The 14,083-nt window shown below is 40.9% G+C and overlaps 1 protein-coding gene and 1 pseudogene across 3 annotated transcripts in view; both read left to right on the forward strand.

Moving 5' to 3' along the window:
- Window positions 1-14,083, forward strand: part of Gria3 (glutamate ionotropic receptor AMPA type subunit 3) — a 321,623-nt gene that overhangs the window by 182,837 nt on the left and 124,703 nt on the right. The window lies entirely within an intron of this gene.
- On the forward strand, window positions 6,555-7,471 carry LOC123456724 (annotated as a pseudogene).

Consider the following 14,083-nt stretch of genomic DNA (forward strand, 5'->3'; position numbering starts at 1 on the left):
GAAACTGTCCAAAGTTAAATGCTTTTTAAAAGGCACATATCTTTCTTCTGTATGACCAACACCCCCAACTCACTCTTATCTTTCCTCTCTCATTCTTATTCTCTCCCTCTTGTACTGTCCTCCGTGTTCCTTCTTACTCTCCATTTTCTCTTTGCCTCTCCATCTACCTCAATCACATGGTTAGATGCCAGGAGAGGATGAGAGAAGGGATATTTGATGATACATCTTTTCTTTTTATTTTACTAAGACAAAAATATTTCTTCTAAAGTCAAAACTAAAGGACAGCCCCAAGTAACATAAACGTGAAGAAGTAACCTCTCCAGCTTCCCAAATCTCAGAATGTGCATACAGAAAAGAGAGGATCTACTTTGTTTAGAGAGAAAGCAAATGTGATTGAGTCATGCTGTTTTGCTTGCCAGTAACAACTATTCCCGTCTGCTCCCTTCCCCTTCCAGGTCTTCTTGTTCTGTTCTCTACTTCCACTTCCTTTGTTCTCCCAATTGTAATGTTCTAAATAAAAATTCAAATGTTCAAAGCCATGTGTTGTGATCACTGACACCTCAGCAGATGGCATGTAAACACATAGCTTGTTGGGCCAGAGCCTGGCTTTGCAAGCAAGAGAGGTGGGCTGGGAGGGAAAAACTCCCACTGGTCCAAAGTGCCAGGGAGACCAGTCACCTCTCCTGGGTATACAGCCTCTCTAGTGGCTGAGGATTTAATTTCTTCTCCAAATAGAGATATGACACAGAAGAATACAAGGGGATTACAAATGGGGATTGGTCTGGAGTCCAGCTTCCTACAATCCATTTAAATTTAGCAAATGTTTGTTAGCTTAAAGTATACTACTTTAACTCATTCCCCCTTTCCCAAAATGCCTCCATTGTAATAAATCTTTACTTTCTGTCTCCCTACCACACTCACTATCCCTCTCTCCCTCTCCCTCCCTTCTCCCCTTCTTGCCTAAAATTTACAAGAAAAGATCACTTCCTACCAATGTTTTAATAAGATAAGTTAAAAGAATTATGTCTTCCCTCTCAGGGTCCTAGAACCTGTCTTCTAAAACAGGAATTTTTTTTTTTTTTCAAGAAGGAAGGGTTTATTTTGCTTGCAGTTTAAGAAGAGATGCAGTCCCTAATGAGGGGATTTAATGACAGTAGACACAGGAAGTGGCAGGTCACATCATGTCTAGTGGAACCAAAAACTAAACAAGAAGTGGTAGATCCATGCCAAAAGCAGCATGACGGCTCAGTAAGAGTGACCTAGCATCATTGATATTATCAGTGATGTGTCTCGGGTCATTTTAAGTTTAAATAGTATATGTTATATTGCCTCAAAATAATGCAACTTACATTAGGTCAGTAGGCCTCTCAGGTGGCTTCTTGCAAGAGTTAAAACAGGGATTCTTAAACCGTTTGTGAAGATGGACTTGCCCCTCCCCAATATTTATGGACCAGTAAAGTGCAACAAAATAGTTAAAATGAAATGAAGAAAATTAGACACATATAATAAAAGTCTAACTTTTAGTAGTGCATTCAATTATGGTATATTACCATGTCAAATTGCTGTAAAGTTTGATGAATTGCATTCATTTTATTCTTATATCACCTTAGACTGATAGGAATCAATGAATCAGCACCAGTTTGTACCCACTTTGGGTGATATTGCACAATTTTTACACATGTTTTTTCTTCTGTATCATTTGTGTGCCCAAAATCTTGTTCACTCTACTAAAAAGAGAACAGAAGACAACATTCATGAGGAACTTATAATCATTTCCCTGAGACCAGATTTGAGTAGCTTACAGTAACTGGCATGGAAATAGAAAGGAGTGGAAGAGGCACAATGGGAGGAGTCAGTATTCTGCAGAGTAGAGATATGACTTCAAAGGTTGAGAGAGATCCAGTAACATGACAAGTTAGGACAATTCATATAAACAGAACAGCATATTTGCTGGAAATATGCATGCGATCATTTGGGTTTATGATTTATGCTGTATTTCATTAATTAGATCACTTCCCAATCCCATCACATCTATTTGATCCAACATGCCACTGCCCACATCTGAACACAGCTGCATAAAACCAAGGTTTTGAAGCAGAAGGGAGCTCAATATCTTCCCTGAACTTTTACAAGGCAATTTTGGCTAAAGCACAGTGAAGCTTTATTAGGCCAGGTTAAGGAGATCTGGATTTTTCCCCCAAAACAATGGAAAGTAATTGAAGTTTTTCAAGCAGAAAAGATATATGATCTGGTTTATGCCTTAAAAATGATCAGTGTCTCAGTGTTGGGGCTAGAGAGATGGGTCAGTGGCAAAAAGCACTTGATTGAAAAACCTGACATTTCAGGTTCAATTTCCCAGTACCCACATGAAGACAGATGTACTAAGTGGCATGTGTGTCTGGAATTCATCTGTAGTGGCAGGAGGTCCTAGTGTGCCCATTCTCTCTATATATGTGTCTCTTTGTCTCTCTCTCCATATTTCTGTGTGTCTGTCTCTTTATCTCTCTCTCTTCCTCCCTCCCTCCCTCCCTCCCTCCTTCTTTCATTCATAAATAAATAAATAAATAAAATATTTTTAATGATCAGTGTCAAATAGATGAATTTTATGGTATATAAATTATACCTCAATAAAGCTGTTCATAAAAAGAAAAGATCAGCAGCTATTTCCCCACTAGTGACACTTACTATTATACTATTACTATTACTATTATAGTGACAATTACTTGTTATTTCTTATTAATAACTCCAAGTAAATTGAGGCATCATTATGGCAATGACCAAGTTTTGATATCACTCATCATTGCATCAGCAGCTAGCACTTAGATTTCAAAGTGTGCCTGGTGATTGGATTAGAGAATAAAACAGTTAGTAAACAAAACAAGCACCTGTAATCAAGCACTAATTTGTATGGTGTAATCTTTCAATCTGCACATTACACCCTCCCTAGAGAATGGATATGCTTTCTGGAAAAAGACTTGTGTCTTTCATTAGCAACCTGCTAACTTGAGCTGCCACAATTACTATGCATTTCTGTATTGAAGCCTCACCTTGATGAACAATTCAAATAACACCAAAAGCAAAGCCAGTCTTTATCCGAATGGTGAGGATAGATTGCTCTTGTTGGCAGCCTTCCAGCCCTCATTTTACTGTTTTTATCTTTCCTCTAAACAGGCCACCTTGCCCATTTTTCCCCTATGATTTATTATCTACTCAATGAAAGTCACCCAACTTAACTTCTAGGCCTTGATAATTCACACTACCTATAGGGAAATGAATTGTATGATATGAAAATCAAAGGAGATGGAATATTTCCATAGTCATTGAATCTTTTGAAAATTGAATCATCTAGCTACTTGCAAATGAGGGAAAATCTGTGTTTGGATGCCAGTTGTTTAATCACCATCTCTGTAAACCAGGGGTAGTGTATAAGAAATTCCTCAAGCACAAAATCATGATTGGTTCTAGGCAGCTGTGTTCAGATGTGGGCAAGAGCACCCTGAATCAAATAGATATGATGGGATTGAGAAGATGCAATTAATGAAATTATCACATGAATTACAAATCAAAGTGATTGTCTCACTTCTCAGTGGAATCACTTCTGGAAAATATATCCAGATTTCCAACAAATATCATCATCTTTGCAGAGGCAAATAGCCAAATCTTTTACTATATAGAAAGTGAGAAAACACTTTCAACTCACCTCATCTATGAGCAGAGGTCTTTCTAATCGAGATATCTCTGCTTATCTTCATATCTTCAAATCTCTTCTCTCAGCACAAAATCATACTGATGTGGCAATTAGACAAGTAGTACTGACTTTGGTGTTCAGTGTAAGCCCACCCATAAAAGTCATTGAGCATCTAATCATCACTTTTAATTGTTAAAATCCCCATTAACTAACAAAATGGACTTAACAGAAATTCCACTTAGTACAACAGGGAACTTGGGATTTTGAGATAATTTAGCATTGTAAATTACGCAAATGTACTTATTTCACAGATGTGAATGCAGTAATAAAGAAGACAAAGGCCCATATACAGACATCAAAATGTACAAGTGTCCATGTCATCACTGGCAAAAAGGAGCACATTTGTTTGATAGAAAAATCAAAGACAAATTTGATCTAGGTCTCTGATAGTCATTATTTTATTAATTGAAAATGGTAGCAAAGATGGAGAGAAAAGGTAATTCTTATACTTGGTAGGAATAAAAAATTATCACAGCAGTTTAAAATGAGGTGGAGTGTCCTCAAAAACACTAAAGTAGAACTTTCATATGATCCAGAATTTCCACATCTGGGTATACAGATGCTCCTTGACTTTCAATGAGTTTACATACACATAAACCTATCATAAACTGAAAACACAGTAAACCAAAATGCAGCTAAATTAAGTCAGTGGTACACAACCTTATAATCCCTACTGTAAAGGAGACTGAGGTAGGATGATTGCAAGTTTAAAACCAACTTAAGCAGTACAAAATGAATTCCATTAAAAAAAAGAGGAGGGTCTGGAGGGGTGGCTTAGCAGTTAAGGTGCTTGCCTGTCAAGCCAAAGGCCCCAGGTTCAATTCCCTAGTACCCATTTAAAGCCAGATGCATAAGGTGAGTCTGGAGTTTGTTTGCAAAGACTGGAGGCCCTGGCATGCCCAATCTTTCTCTCTCCCTTTCTCTCAAATAAATAAATAAATAATAACTTTTAAAAAGAGGAGGAAGGGCTGGAGAGATGGCTTAGCGGTTAAGCGCTTGCCTGTGAAGCCTAAGGACCCAGGTTCGAGGCTCGGTTCCCCAGGTCCCACGTTAGCCAGATGCACAAGGGGGCGCACGCGTCTGGAGTTCGTTTGCAGAGGCTGGAAGCCCTGGCGCGCCCATTCTCTCTCTCCCTCTATCTGTCTTTCTCTCTGTGTCTGTCGCTCTCAAATAAATAAATAAATAAAATTATAAAAAAAAAAGAGGAGGAAGGGGCCGGGCGTGGTGGCGCACGCCTTTAATCCCAGCACTTGGGAGGCAGAGGTAGGAGGATCGCTGTGAGTTCAAGGCCACCCTGAGACTCCATAGTGAATTCCAGGTCAGCCTGGGCTAGAGTGAGACCCTACCTCGAAAAACCAAAAAAAAAAAAAAAAAGAGGAGGAAGGGAAGGAAAAGGAAGGGAAGAAGGAAAGGGGAGGGGAGGGGAGGGGAGGGGAGGGGAGGGGAGGGGAGGGGAGGGGAGGGGAGGGGAGGGGAGGGGAGGGGAGGGGAGGGGAGGGGAGGGGAGGGGAGGGGAGGGGAGGGGAGGGGAGGGGAGGGGAGGGGAGGAGAGGAGAGGAGAGGAGAGGAGAGGAGAGGAGAGGAGAGGAGAGGAGAGGAGAGGAGAGGAGAGGAGAGGAGAGGAGAGGAAAGGAAAGGAAAGGAAAGGAAAGGAAAGGAACATTTAACCTACTGAACACCACAGCTCAACAACTGTACAGTCCAGCGCATCGTGTTGACTGTTCACCCTTGTGATCAAGGGACTCACTGGGCTGCTTAGCATCATGACATAATATAACACTATGTATGGCTATGCCAACTGTTCATATTGTCACTGTGGTGTTTTGAATATGAATGGGTGTCCCCCATTGCCTCAGGTACTTTTGATTAAGGTTAAGCTTCCTGCTTAAGCCCCCAGCAGCCTGTCCAGGTGTCACTGGGAGGGCAGATACTGGGGTCCACACCTAAGGTGTGTTTGGAAGTGGATCTTGATTCCAGCCTAAAAGGTGTGGAGAGAGCAGTTTGAACTGTGGTGGATTGTGCTTGCTGGTGCTGGTGTTTGCTTCCTGCAGTAGTTTCTTTGTAAGTTGAAATAAACTCCTTCCTCCCACAAACTGTCTGGTTGGATGTTCATCCAAGCAATGTGGAGCTGAAGGCTTTGTGGTCAACTCTACTGAATTAGTGGTTTTGTTGAGGCATTGAGAAGAGGATGAGCTCATTTTTTCAAAATGTAATAGATTGTGTTTGTCCAGAACTATAGTAGTATCTAGGAATTTGTGAGAGAAATCAGAACATATGTTCAAACAATAGAGGTAGAAAGTAGACTAAAAGTGAGGCAGTTTCAACCCTCAGTCAGCAACTTTTTTCCTATCTTCTTTCTTCCCACCACTTTTCCTTCCTTTCATCTATTACCTACGTTATCTGCTTGAAGGCCATTACTGCTAGGTTATCCTTTTTACAGAATTTTTAGACATATTTGCTGTTTGAATCCCAACTTGAAACCAGTGTGTTGGCATCTCAAAATAGAAAAATGTGGTCTAGAGAGATGGCTCAGCAGTTAAGGTGCTTGCCTACAAAACCTAATGATTTGGGTTCAATACCTCAGTACCCATGTAAAGCTAGATTCACAAAAAGGCACGTGCATTTGGAGTTTGTTTGCAGTAGCTAGAGGTCCTGGCATGCCCATTCTCTCTGTTCGTCTCTCTTCTCTGTCTCTCTTTCCTTGTAAATAAATAGATGAAAATATTAAAAAGAGCTCTCCCAGGTGCCCTCTTTAGAGTGACATCATCTTTAAAACCTATGTGGCAATCTCTGATGCACTGCTGTGATGCCCAGGGAAGACAGGGCATCCTGGAAGTCCAACGACTTCCTTAAGATCATCCAAAATGTTTCATCATGGGAGCAGACAATATGGGCTCCAAGAAGATGCAGAAGATCCACATGTTCCTCCAGGGAAGGCTGTGGTACTGACTGGCAAGAACACCATGATGTGCAAGGCCATCCAAGGACTCCTGGAGAATAACCCAGGTCTGGAGAAACTGTTGCCTCATATCCGGGGGAATGTGGGCTTTGTGTTCAGCAAGGAGGACCTCACTGAGATCAGGGACATGCTGCTGGCCAATAAGGTGCCAGCTGCTGCCCGTGCTGGTTCCATTGCCCCATGTGTAGTCACTGTGCCTGCCCAGAACACTGGTCTGGGGCCCAAGAAGACCTCCTTCTTTCAGGCTTTGGCCATCACCACCAAAATCTCCAGGGGCACCATTGAAATTCTGAGTGATGTGCAGCTCATCAAGACTGGAGACAGAGTGGGAATCAGCAAGGCCACCCTGCTGAACACACTGAACATCTCCCCCTTCTCCTTTGGGCTGATCATCCAGCAGGTATTTGACAATGGCAGCATCTACAACCCTGAAGTGCTTGACATCACAGAGGATACTCTGCACCCTCGCTTCTTGGAGGGTGTCCACAATGTTGCCAGTGTTTGTCTGCAGATTGGTTACCCAGCTGTTGCCTCAGTGCCTCATTCTATCATCAGTGGGTACAAGCTGGTCCTGGCTTTGTCTGTGGAGACTGAGTACAACTTCCCACTTGCTGAGAAGGTCAAGGCCTTCTTGGCTGATCCATCTGCATTTGTGGCTCCCACCACCACTGCTGCTCCTGCTGCCGGTGGCCCCAGACAAGGTGAAAGTGAAGGAAGAGTCAGAGGAGTCAGACGAGTACATGAGATTCAGTCTCTTCAACTAATCACCAGAGAGCAACCAAAAAGCCAACTTTATTTGGGAAATAAAGGCTTACTTTTCTTAAAAGAGAGAGAGAGAGAGGGAGGGAAATTTAGTGAGAGTAATGAATAAAAGAAAGGCCTTAAAAATGCTGCGATTGTCCACTCTTGAGAGTCAGTCCTGGCAGCCTGTGCTTTTCCAGAATAAAAGCTTCCATCTTTTCCTCAGAGTGGTCTCCATGGTCTTGGTTACTCCTGAACCTTAGAGGAAGATGTTTTTAAAATATTTATTTAGAGACTTCCGGTTAAGATGGCGGCGTAGGTACCACACCAAAGCAGCCTGGGGGGAAAAAGACCAAAAAAACTCAGCAAAATACACACTTTTACTAAAAATTGAGGTGTATAGGAAATTGAGGCGGCAGCGGAGAAGTAGAAGAATTATAGAGCATCCAGAGCCCGCACAGGCGGGAAAAGCGGCTCCAGCGGCTCCGGCAGCTCGGCCAACCGCCGCAGCCGCGGCGCAGCAGAAAGCCACCAGTCTCTCGGCTCGAGCTGCAGGAAAAGCCAGGTGTGGGATTTTCCGCTCACACCGCGCTCTCCGCAACTCGGGAAACGTGAGGGGAGAGCGGCAGTGAGCAGCGGAGGAGCAGACCGCGAGGTAGAAGAACACGTGGAGCAGCGAGAGAACCAGAGCAGCTGCGGCTCCCTCCCCTCCCCCACCGCCTGAGCACAGCTCCAGCGAACACAGCAGCGGCCCGGGACCCAGCCACGCCAACTTAGGCTGACAGCGGGACCCAAGCAGGAGCAGAGTTCTGCAGCCACTTCAGCGGCTCCAGCACCGGTACCAGCGGCCCCAGCAGCAGCGGACCCAGGAGCAGCAGCGGCGGCAGATCCCATAGCAGTGGCTTCGGGGGGAGCAGCGGCGGTGGTCACGGCAGCAGCAGCTTCAGCAGCGGCGGTGGCTCCGGTGGTGCCAGCTATGGCAGCAGCAGAGGCAGCAGCAGCGGCTCGGTTTGCCCCGTAGGAAAAGCAAGTGCCCAGCTCCAGAAATCAGAACAGCAGCCCGACGACCCAGGCAGCAACTTGACTGAGACCAAAATCACCCAAGGTAACTGGGATTGCACCAGGGAAGGGTCTCACTTGGTCACAAGCTGACTTGGATCCCTCAACAGACCAGAAATCTAAACCTCTTTGTTGATAGAAGATCTGGTCATTATAATAACTACTCTTGCATACATACTCGGGGCTGTTTTTGATTGAATGTGTACAGTGTTTAGTTAAATTTTAGAATCTACCTGTATTTTATTCCACTCAGCCTGCTTGAATACTCCTATAGCAGGGAAACTCAACCCCTAAGAACATCTTTGTAGATACTCTGAGAGTCTTAAGAGCCACACCTAATACCTTAAGGTCCTACCCTGAAAATATATTACATCAAATCAATTGATATAGCTAAGAATACACAGCTAGCTAGAAAATCCAAGCATTAACTTAATCCAAGATGCAAAAATATATACATTATAACACAAGAAACACTAAAAAGCAAGATGATATAAATCCACCTAAAGTATTAATGCATCAGAAATGTCCTCCACAGAGAAAGAGTTAGAGGAAATGCCTGAGAAAGAGTTCAAAAGAATAATTATAAATATGTTCCAAGAGGTCAAAGAACACATGAAAATAATCAAGGAAGAAATCAAAGAGGAAATCAAAGGAATCAAAGAAGAGGCAGGACACCAATTTTATGAAATAAAGAAGGCAATACAAGACATAAATAGGGAAATAGAAATAATAAAGAAAAACCAGTCAGAATTACTAGCAATGAAGAACACAGTTAATGAAATAAAAAACTGTGTAGAAAATCTCACCAGTAGGATGGATGAGGGAGAGGACAGAATATCTAAGCTAGAAGACCAGGTGGCAGACCTAATGCAGTCCAACAAAGAGAAAGACAAACTTATAGAAAAGTATGAGTGGGAATTTCAAGATATTCGGGACACTATGAAAAGATCCAATATAAGAATTCAGGGCATAGTAGAAGGAGAAGAACTCCACTCCAGAGGCATAGTAGGCATCTTCAACAAAATCATAGAGGAAAATTTCCCCCAAATTGGGAAAGAGGTGCCAATACAGATACAGGAAGCCTTTAGAACCCCAGCCAGACAAAACCCAGAAAGAACCTCCCCTCGCCATATTATAATCAAACTTCCAAACACACAAACCAAAGAAAAAATATTGAAAGCAGTTAGAGAGAAAAATCAAGTTACCTACAAAAGCAAGCTCATCAGGATTACAGCAGATTATTCAACACAAACTTTTAAAGCCAGAAGGGCTTGGAGTGATATATTCCAAGTTCTGAAAGATAACAACTGTCAACCAAGGTTACTTTATCCTGCAAAGTTATCCATTCAAATAGATGGAGAAATAAAGACATTCCATGACAAAAGCAGGTTAAAGGAGTATTTGAAGACAAAACCAGCTCTACAGAAAATACTTGATAGAATCCTCCATGCTGAACAAAAGGAAAAGCACACATATAAGGAACCTAGAAAAAACAAGCTATACTCAAATACCAGTTAACAGAAGAGAGCACAGGTAGAACCAGTAACACACACACACACACAAAAATGGCAAACATAAATACACACCTTTCAATAATATCTCTTAATATCAACGGTCTCAATGCCCCAACGAAAAGACATAGATTTGCAGACTGGGTTAAAAAGCAGGATCCTACAATTTGTTGTCTCCAAGAAACTCACCTTTCTACAAAGGATAGACATTATCTTAGGGTGAAAGGTTGGAAGACGGTGTTTCAAGCAAATGGGCCTAGAAAACAAGCAGGGGTTGCTATCCTAATATCAGACAGGGTAGACTTTAGTCCGACGTTAGTCAAGAAAGATAAGGAAGGTCACTTTATATTGATTAAGGGCACACTCCAACAGGAGGACATTACAATCCTAAACATATATGCACCTAACATGGGGGCTCCCAAATTCGTCAAACAAACACTATTAGAACTAAGGTCACAGATAACACCAAACACAGTGGTGGTGGGTGACTTTAACACCCCACTCTCATCAATTGACAGGTCATCCATGGAAAGAATAAACAGAGAGGCATCTGGACTAAATGAGGTCATAGAAGGAATGGACCTAACAGATATATACAGGACATTTCATCCAAAGGCTGCAGAATATACATTCTTTTCAGCAGCACATGGAACATTCTCTAAAATAGACCATATATTAGGACACAAAGCAAATCTTAACAAATTCAGGAAAATTGAAATAATTCCTTGCATTCTATCTGACCACAATGGAATTAAACTACAAATCAGTAGCAAGAAAGGCTATAGAGCATACACAAAATCATGGAAACTAAACAATACAATACTAAATGATGAGTGGGTCAATGAAGAAATCAAAAAGGAAATCAAAAAATTTATAGAGTCAAATGATAATGAGAACACAACATACCAAAATCTCTGGGACACAATGAAGGCAGTTCTAAGAGGTAAATTTATAGCCTTAAGTGCCTATATTAAGAAATTAGAAAGGTCGCAAGTAAACGACGTAATGCTTCGCCTTAAAGCCTTGGAAAAAGAAGAACAAGGCAAACCAAAAATTAGTAGATGGGAAGAAATAATAAAGATTAGGGCAGAAATTAATGAAATAGAAACAAAAAGAACAATCCAAAGAATTAATGAAACAAAGAGTTGGTTCTTTGAAAGGATAAACAAGATTGATAAACCCTTAGCAAATCTGACCAAAAGAAAGAGAGAAGAGACACAAATTAATAAAATCAGAGATGAACAAGGCAACATCACAACAGATTCCAGAGAAATTCAAAAAATCATAGGGACATACTACAAAAGCATATACTCCACAAAGTATGAAAATCTGAAAGAAATGGATGATTTCCTTGATCTATACGACCTACCTAAATTAAATCAAAATGAGATTAATCACTTAAATAGACCTATAACAAACATGGAGATCCGAACAGTTATCAATAATCTCCCAACTAAAAAAAAGCCCAGGCCCGGATGGATTCACTGCTGAATTTTACCAGACTTTTAAGGAAGAGCCAACACCATTGCTTCTTAAGCTTTTCCAGGAAATAGAAAAAGAAGGAATTCTACCAAACTCCTTCTATGAGGCCAGCATCACCCTGATACCAAAACCAGGCAAAGATAGAACAAAAAAAGAAAATTACAGACCAATCTACCTCATGAACATAGATGCAAAAATTCTCAACAAAATATTGGCAAACAGAATACAAGAGTATATCAAAAAGATCATTCACCCTGACCAAGTAGGCTTTATCCCAGAGATGCAGGGATGGTTCAACATACGCAAATCTAATAATGTAATACATTATATAAACGGGTTGAAGGACAAAAATCACATGATCATCTCATTAGATGCAAAGAAAGCATTTGACAAAATCCAACATCCCTTCATGATAAAAGTCCTACAGAGACTGGGAATAGAAGGAACGTATCTCAATATAATAAAGGCTATTTATGACAAGCCTACAGCCAACATATTACTAAATGGGGAAAAACTGGAAGCTTTTCCACTAAAATCAGGAACAAGACAAGGGTGTCCACTGTCCCCACTTTTATTTAATATAGTTTTGGAAGTCTTAGCCATAGCAATAAGGCAAGAGACACACATAAAAGGGATACAAATTGGAAAGGAAGAAATCAAGTTATCATTATTTGCAGATGACATGATTCTATACATAAAGGACCCTAGAGACTCTACTAGCAAGCTGTTAGAGCTGATCAAAACCTACAGCAATGTAGCAGGATACAAAATAAATACACAGAAATCAGTAGCCTTCATATATGCTAACAACAAACACACAGAGGATGAAATCAGAGAATCACTCCCATTCACAATTGCATCAAAAAAAATAAAATACCTTGGAATAAACCTAACCAAGGAAGTAAAGAATCTATACAATGAGAACTTTAAAACACTCAAGCGAGAAATTGCAGAAGACACTAGAAAGTGGAGAAACATCCCTTGTTCCTGGATTGGAAGAATCAATATCGTGAAAATGGCAATCTTACCTAAAGCAATCTACACATTTAATGCAATCCCTATCAAAATTCCAAAGGCTTTCTTCATGGAAATAGAAAAAACAATCCAAAAATTCATTTGGAATCACAAAAAACCTCGAATATCTAAAATAATACTGAGCAACAAAAAAGAGGCTGGTGGTATCACCATACCTGATTTTAACCTATACTACAGAGCCATAGTAACAAAAACAGCATGGTACTGGCACAAAAACAGACATGTAGATCAGTGGAACAGAATAGAGGACCCAGATGTAAGCCCAAGTAGCTATAGCCACCTGATATTCGATAAAAATGCCAAAAATTCTCATTGGAGAAGAGACAGCCTCTTCAGCAAATGGTGTTTTGAAAACTGGATAAATATCTGCAGAAGGATGAAAATAGATTCTTCTCTCTCGCCATGCACAAGAATTAAGTCCAAATGGATTAAAGACCTTAACATCAGACCGGAAACTTTGAAACTGCTAGAGGAAAAAGTAGGGGAAACCCTTCAACATATTGATCTTGGCAAAGACTTTCTGAATACAACCCCAATTGCTCAGGCAATAAAACCACAGATTAACCACTGGGACCTAATGAAATTACAAAGATTTTGCACCACAAAGGACACAGTGAAAAAAGCAAAGAGGCAACCTACAGAATGGGAAAAAATCTTTGCCAGCTATATATCTGATAGAGGATTAATATCTAGGATATACAAAGAACTCAAAAACTTAAATAATAAGGAATCAAACAAGCCAATCAAAAAATGGGCTATGGAGCTAAATAGAGAGTTCTCAAAGGAAGAAATACGAATGGCATATAAGCATCTAAAAAAATGTTCTACGTCACTAGTCATCAGGGAAATGCAGATTAAAACTACATTGAGATCCCATCTCACTCCTGTCAGATTGGCCACCATCATGAAAACAAATGATCATAAATGTTGGCGGGGATGTGGAAAAAAAGGTACCCTTCTGCACTGCTGGTGGGAATGCAATCTGGTCCAGCCATTGTGGAAAACAGTGTGGAGGTTCCTAAAGCAGCTAGAGATTGATCTACCATATGACCCAGCTATAGCGCTCCTAGGCATATATCCAAAGGACTCATCTCTTTCCTTAGAAGTACATGCTCAACCATGTTTATTGCTGCTCAATTTATAATAGCTGGGAAATGGAACCAGCCTAGATGTCCCTCAACAGATGAGTGGATAATGAAGATGTGGTACATTTATACAATGGAGTTCTACTCAGCGGTAAAGAAAAATGAAGTAATGAAATTTGCAGAAAAATGGATGGACCTGGAAAGTATTATACTAAGTCAGGTAACCCAGGCCCAGAAAGCCAAGTGCCACATGTTCTCTCTCATATGTGGATCCTAGCTACAGATGACTGGGCTTCTGCGTGAGAATGAAAATACTTAGTAGCAGAGGCCAGTAAGTTGAAAAGGAGACATAAAGGGTGGAGAAAGGAAGGGAGGAGGATACTTAATAGGTTGATATTGTATATATGTAATTACAATGATTGTAATGGGGAGGTAATATGATGGAGAATGGAATTTCAAACGG

Source organism: Jaculus jaculus, chromosome X, assembly GCF_020740685.1.
Source record: "Jaculus jaculus isolate mJacJac1 chromosome X, mJacJac1.mat.Y.cur, whole genome shotgun sequence".
NCBI lineage: Eukaryota > Metazoa > Chordata > Mammalia > Rodentia > Dipodidae > Jaculus > Jaculus jaculus.